Genomic DNA, 7,466 nt, shown 5'->3' with positions numbered 1-7,466 from the left:
TAAAATAAATAGTAATAAAATTAGATAAATAAAAATGATATGAAAACAGTAAGAAAAAAGACTAATGTAAATGGACTTTTTTTTACTTTGACATAAATAAAAAAAAATGGACCTTGAAAAGAAATAACAACAAAAGAAAATGTAAGGGTGGGAATCCTACATCAAAAAAAATACAATGTAAGAAAGCAAAAGCTTGAGTGAGAAGCATCAAATTTGATGGAAAAGAAATGTGTGGTATTGTCTCCAGCATGTATATATGTCACTCCTCATCCATGCTTCCACCCATACCCCCATGCAAATATAAAAGCCTGCAATTATAACCTTTCTTCTCCTACTTTCAAACCCTAATTCCACATTAATCCCCAAATCCAAGCAAACAAAAGAAATACCTTGTTTGTTTTTGTTTTTTCTTTTCAAAAGCTATGAGAGTCGCAGTTTCTTCTCCACAAAGCAACCATTGCCAAGCCCTAAACCTAACAACAATAATATTGGTACTGCTACTACAACTACTAATAGTAATAGTACAGGTAGGAACGTAAGTTTCCATGGGGTTAACAGTGTGCCAAACTCATGCTATGAGCCAACTTCGGTTCTCGATCTTCGTCGAAGCCCGAGTCCGGTACCCGAAAAGTCGATATGTAATCTAGTCGATGTTTCTGATTGTATCGTGGTATCCGATCCTCCACCTCATCACCGTTATACGCCTCTTGAGTGGGACGAACATGTGCTACGAAACATGGATTGGGATTCCATCATGAAGGATTTGGGATTAGATGACGAATCAGTACCGTTTATCAAAACTATTCCTCCTCAAGCTATTACTCCTTCCTGCGAGAATCATATCCAGAACCTCCCCGAGTTCACCTCCTGCGAGTTTACTCATCACTCTGAGTTTAACAATCTTTACTATTTTTATTCGGGTTTAAATCAAAACCCATCTCATCAAAGTAATTTTCCTGGTGGTACAAACAACCTTGTTATGTCAACTAGTAGTGGTTTTCATAATATTGGCAACTCCAATTTGGGGTTTGATTTTATAAAAGAGCTGGTAAGAGCTGCGGATTGTTTCTGTTAAAATAATGCCCCGTATATTATTACTCTGCTGAACTGCAATATATAGTACATTTTACAAGCAATAATACAAGAGTTAAAAATAACTACTCCTAACTAATTCTCTAACAACCTACTAACCAACTTCTAACAAACTAACTGATTATTTGATATCTTAACACTCCCCTCAAGTTGGTGGGTTAAACATATTTGAAAACCCTAACTTGTCTGTCAAATACTCGTGCTATTGTGTTCCGAGTGCCTTTGTCAAGATATCTGCAGGCTACTCCCTTGAGGAAATATGTTCAGCAGTGATGAACCCTTCTTGAATCTTATCTCTAACAAAATGGAAATCAATTTCAATGTGCTTCGTTCTCTCATGGAAGACCAGATTAGAAGCAATATGCAATGCAACTTTACTGTCACAAAACAATTTGACTGGTTGATCCTGTTTCACACCTAGCTCACTTAGCAGTCCACTTAGCCAAACTAATTCTGCTGTAGTCATAGCCATACTTCTATACTCAGCTTCAGCTGAAGAACGAGCTATTGTGTTCTTCTTTTTTGACTTCCACGAAATCAGGGAATTGCCAAGTTTTATACAATATCCTGTTACAGACTTCCTTGATATTGAACAAGTTGCCCAATCAGAATCACAAAAGGCAATTAGATCACACGTACTTGAGGAGTCCAGCAAAACTCCCTGCCCTGGATTTTTCTTAATATATCGTACAACTCTCAAGGCTGCTTCCATATGCTCTTTTCCAGGCTGATGCATGAACTGACTTAGATGTTGTACTGAATAAGCTATGTCAGGCCTGGTGTGAGTTAAGTATATAAGTCTGCCTATGAGTCTCTGAAATTGTGTCTTGTCTATCATACTTTCTTCATTATGCTTCAAGTATTTTGTATTCAAAACAGAAGAAATATTATTATTTTGTTCCAATGGCGTTAAAGCATGCCTTGCTCCCCCTATCCCACTATCTTCTATTAATTCCAGTGCATATTTACGCTGGTTTAATATGATCCCCTTCTGTGACCTCAAAACTTCAAGTCCAAGGAAGTATCTCAATTCTCCCAAGTCTTTCATTTTAAACTTTGAACTCAGTATACACTTTAGCTCTTCTATCATATCAGTATTACTTCCAGTAATTAGCAAATCATTTACATAAACCAGTACAACAACCAACTTGTCTGCTACTCGCCTTGTAAACAACGAGTAATCATGTTTGCTTTGTTGAAAACCCGCAGATATAAGGGCTTCAGACAGCTTCTTGTTCCATTGTTTAGAAGCCTGCTTGAGTCCATATAGAGACTTTTGCAACCGACAAACCATATGCTCCCCCTGGCTGGAAAAACCTTCTGGCAACTGCATGTAGACTTCTTCAATCAAATCTCCTTGCAAAAATGCATTGTGAACATCCATTTGCCACAACGGCCAATCAAAGATGGAAGCAAGAGCCAAAATCTGTCTCACAGTGGTGAGTTTAGCAACAGGAGAAAATGTCTCCACATAGTCAACCCCCTCCTTTTGATTGTATCCTTTGGCCACCAATTAGGCTTGAATCTTTCCACCTCACCCGAAGCATGGTACATAATTTTATAAACCCACTTGCAGCCAATGAGAACTTTACCAGAAGGCAAAGGTACCACAGTCCAAGTATTATTTAATTCCAATGCTTGAATCTCTTTTCTCATGGTCTGCTGCCATTGCGGGTGTTAACAAGCTTCATGATAAGTGGTGGGTTCATGAAAATGAGAAACAGAGGCTAAAAAATGTTGAGTAGGTAAGGGTAAATGAGAGTAAGAAATGTACTTAGAAATGGAATAAGCAGTAGATGATGAAGTGGATTGGCAGGTGCAAACATAATCGTTTAACCAATGTGGAAGCTTGGAGACACTAGAGGAACGTCTAGACACAATAATATCTTGTGCTAAAGGAGGTATACTATCTTGATGAGGACTTGTTGAAAAATTAGATGGACTACCAGATGCACCTGTTGAGAAATCAGAAGGAGAAATTGAGGGAATAGATGACATAGTATGAAATTCTTGGGAAGAATTATCAACATGAGACATATTAGTTGGGATTGAAGAATCAAGGACAAGAAAATCATAATCAGGAATATGAGAATGTGAAGGAAAAAAATGAGAAGATTCTGAAATAGGAAAATGAAAGGGAAAGATAACTTCATGGAACACAACATCTCTACTCACAAGAAACTGTTTGATTGAAGACTAAACAGAAGGTATCCCTTTTAAGTTGAAGAATATCCCATGAAAACACAAGGAATTGCCTTAGAAGAAAACTTGTCAGAGTAGTTAAGCCTGGTAGCATAACATAGACACCCAAAAACCCTTAAATGAGAAAGATCAGGAACTCTATGATGAAGGGCTTCAAAAGGAGTTTTGAAATTCAAAATAGAGAAAGGTAACCGATTTATTATATAGCAAGCTGTAGTAACACACTCTCCCCAAAACTTAATAGGAACTTTTGAGTGAAAACGAAGTGCCCTTGCAACTTCGAGAATATGCCTATGTTTGCGTTCAATAACCCAGTTTTGTTGGGGGTCTGAACGCATGAGCTTTGGTGAAAAATTCCAAGTGAACTAAAAAATTCAGAACATTCAGAATTAAAAAATTCAGTTTCATTGTCACTACGAATTATTTGAACAACGGCTGAAAATTGAGTTTTGACAAAGGTGATGAATTTTTTAAGAGAGATGATAGTGTCATTCTTCAATCTCAACAAGTGCACCCAAGTCATACGAATAAAGTCGTCAACTGTAGTTAAAAAGTACCTATGACCACTATGTGTAGCAATTCGATAAGGGCCCCATAAATCTATATGAATGAGACTAAAAGGAGCTAGTGAAGAAGTGAGGCTAACAGGAAATGAGAGTCTAGTTTGTTTGGCTAAAGGACATATGGGACAAGAGTGTAGTAATTTGGAATCCAAGTTAACAGAATGTAACAAAGGTAGTTTATTCATGGTTAAAAAAGTAGCATGTCCCAAACGAGAGTGCCAAAGACTCTTATTATTACCAGAAACAACAATCATACATTTAGATACAGGACTACAATCAACCAATTTTGAATCACAAGACAAACTAGAGGAAACACTATAAGACTGCACATTTGAGGAAGTATGTGTAGATGACAAACCAGTAGGTGAAGCTGATGACTGAAAAAAATAAAGCCCCCTAAATTCTTTACCAATCCCCTTCATCCTTCCACTTGAGATGTCCTGCAGAAGGAAAAAGTCAGGATAGAAAATAACAGAACAATGCAGGTCACGGGTAAGCTTTGAAATGGAGAGTAGATTGTGAGTAAAATTTGGGATATATAACACATTAGACAATTTTGTGGTAGAATTTAGGAAGCATGAACCAACATATTTAATTGGGACAGTTTTACCATTAGGCAATTAAATTGACCGGGAGGAACACAAGATAGGAGATTGCAAGCATTGTAAATCAGATAATATGTGATCTGTAGCACTTGTATCTAAGACCCATGTCAGTGACTTGCTAGAGGCAGGTAAACAATTATCAACAATACCTGCAAGATTCACAGCGGAATCAACCGAAGCAGCAGATGACAGAAGACTAATGATCTGGTTGTATTGTTCCTGAGTAAAGGTCGGTGCCAAGGGAACAAATGAATGCGACTTGGCAGAGGCACCAGTAGGGTTGAATGCAGCAACAAGGTCAGAGATAACTACTGCAGCCTGGGCGTTCTTGCGTTTAGAGAACTTGAAATCGGGTGGAAACCCTATAAGACGATAACAACTATCTCGTTTGTGACCTTTAATCTTTCAATAGTCACAAACACCTTGAAACCGATGACGATCAGGAGTCCCAGAGATTTTGGAGTAAAACACCGACGAATCAATACTGGAAGGCGCAACAGAGAACTGAACTCGCTGATACTCCTCTTGAGCAACCACGGAGTACGCCTGATTCACCGAAGGAAGGGGCTGCATCAGTAGAATTTGACTTCGAACCGACGAGTAGGTCTCATTTAAGCTCATCAGAAATTGAAGAAGTTGCTGCTGAGCAAGATGCCTGGAGTACTGCTGCAAGCTTACACATTCACATGATGGAATCGACACAAGCGTAGCATATTCATCCCACGGTATCTTCAATTTAGTGAAGTAAGTCGAAACACTCAACTCACCTTGAGAAATGGTGGCTATTTCATGATGGAGGAAGAAAATTCTTGAATCGTGAACTTTATCAAAGCGTTCCTTCAGGTCACTCCAAACTGAAGCCGCATTTGAGACGAAAACTATGCCAGCCAAAAGTTCCCTACTCACGGCGTTGAGAATCCAGGATAAGACAATGGCATTACACCTCTCCCACTAAGGATGTAAATCAAGATCATAGTGCTCATTCTGGCAAGTACCATCACGAAGCTGAGTTTGTTCTTCGCTAACAGCGTGATGCGCATCGATCTGCTCCAGACATTGTAGTTCTCTAATCCAACGAGTTGATGAGAGATTAGCAGAGTACCTAGAGTATCTGATGGATGCAAGAAGAGAGGATGATTGAAATCAACAATAGATGATTCGTTCGCTGGAGGCATGGGAACGAAGATCGTCGAACAAAATCCCTAGTAGACTGATTTGGGGAAAGACGAGAGAGAAGAGAGCTGGTGTGGAAACGAAACTGAACCACACTTACTTGGTTTAGAAATGGGCCAAGTAGAGTAACCCAATAGGAGAAAGTCTGGTAACTGATACCATGTTAAAATAATGCCCCGTATATTATTACTCTGTTGAACTACAATATATAGTACATTTTACAAGCAATAATACCAGAGTTAAAAATAACGGGTCCTAACTAATTCTCTAATAGCCTACTAACCAACTTCTAACAAACTAACTGATTATTTTCTATCTTAACAGTTTCGACACCCACGAATTGCAACTGGCGTAGGTGATATTGGCGCGGCTCAGTCAACGGCTACGATCACCGTACGAGAAGCCATTATAGAGAGCCGTTTTTTACTTCAGGGAAGTTCTCCAGCCTCTGCTCTCCGGACCAACTCATTCGACTCGTCTGTCTTCATGGAATGAAATCGTTCAAACCATCAAAGCCTACAAGGCCTTCTCTGGGATCAACCCTATGCCCATGTTCAGCCAATTCACGACTAATCAAGCTCTCCTGGAATCCCTGGATGGACCGGCACCGTTGATTCACATAATTGATTTCGACATCGGATTGGGTAGCCAATACGCTTCTTTGATGAGAGAAATGGTCGAAAGAAACGATCACTCTTGCAAGTTTATTCGTATAACTGTGGTGGTTCCCGAGGAATATGCAATTGAGACAGGGCTTATTAAAGACAACCTTGTTCAGTTCGCTCAAGACCTTAAGTTAAGGTTCCAGATTGAGTTCGTTCTGCTTCGAAGCTTTAAAATGTTGTCATTTAAAGCTTTTAAGTTCATAGACGGAGAGAAAACGGCGATCCTTTTGTCTCTGTCTATATTCTGATGTCTCAGCTTAGACGTGACACCGTTCTTGAGTGATCTCCGGGGGGTGAACCCGAGCATCGTCGTATTTGTAGACAGTGAGGTGTGGATGGAGTCTGGGACGACGTCGTTTAGAAAGAATTTCGTCTACAGTTTGGAGTTCTATGCCATGATGTTCGAGTCATTGGATGCGACAGTGGCAAACGAGGAATGGGTGAGGAAGATTGAGACGTTGTTGTTGCGGCCGAGGATATTGGCGGTCGTGGAGGACGGCGAGGAATAAGGCACCTCCGTGGAGGGAGAGGTTTCGTGGGGCGGGGATGAGGGTGGTGCATTTGAGTCAGTTGGCAGAGTTTCAAGCAGAGTGTTTGTTAGGGAGGGTGCAAGTTCGGGGATTCCACGTGACTAAGCGACAGGCTGAGTTGGTTCTTAGCTGGTACGAGAGCGCCTTGGTTGCCATGTCAGCATGGAGGTGTTTGATATGAAATTAGCCTAGCTGGATTTCATGGCTTTTCTATTTTGGGTAATTAAAATTCAGTTGTAGTAAATTAATTATGGCAGGTAATAGAGCTGCGAGAATGGAGAGTACCATCAGGCTTACCTAGTTTCTTCTTATCATATAACAGTATAATAATTGGGTGTTCCATTTCCCTGTAATTTAATGCTTGTACCAAAAACTCATGTATCCAAGGGGTAAATTCTCTTCACTTTTTTGCCTTGCCTTTTGATAAATCATTTTTTTAATTCAACTTTAATATAAAATATCTTACTACTACGTCCAACAATTATAGTAAATATATATTTACACTGATTATATAATATATATATATATATATACTAACCAAGAGTGTATATTGTTTGGACAGTGATTTTCGTGTAAGGGAACAGTACCCATGCTTGTAATAGCATATATTACTAAAATTTTTTAAATTTAACAAGG

The 7,466-nt window shown here is 39.3% G+C and overlaps 1 pseudogene; it reads left to right on the top strand.

The window, feature by feature from the left end:
• The first annotated feature begins 422 nt into the window (after positions 1-422).
• Positions 423-7,466, top strand: part of LOC120121559 — a 33,840-nt pseudogene continuing 26,796 nt past the window's right edge.

Source organism: Hibiscus syriacus, unplaced genomic scaffold (assembly GCF_006381635.1).
Source record: "Hibiscus syriacus cultivar Baekdansim isolate YM2019G1 unplaced genomic scaffold, ASM638163v2 tig00110377_pilon, whole genome shotgun sequence".
NCBI lineage: Eukaryota > Viridiplantae > Streptophyta > Magnoliopsida > Malvales > Malvaceae > Hibiscus > Hibiscus syriacus.
The sequence above is the reverse complement of the archived record's forward strand: the minus strand, read 5'-3'. Positions and strand labels throughout refer to the sequence as shown.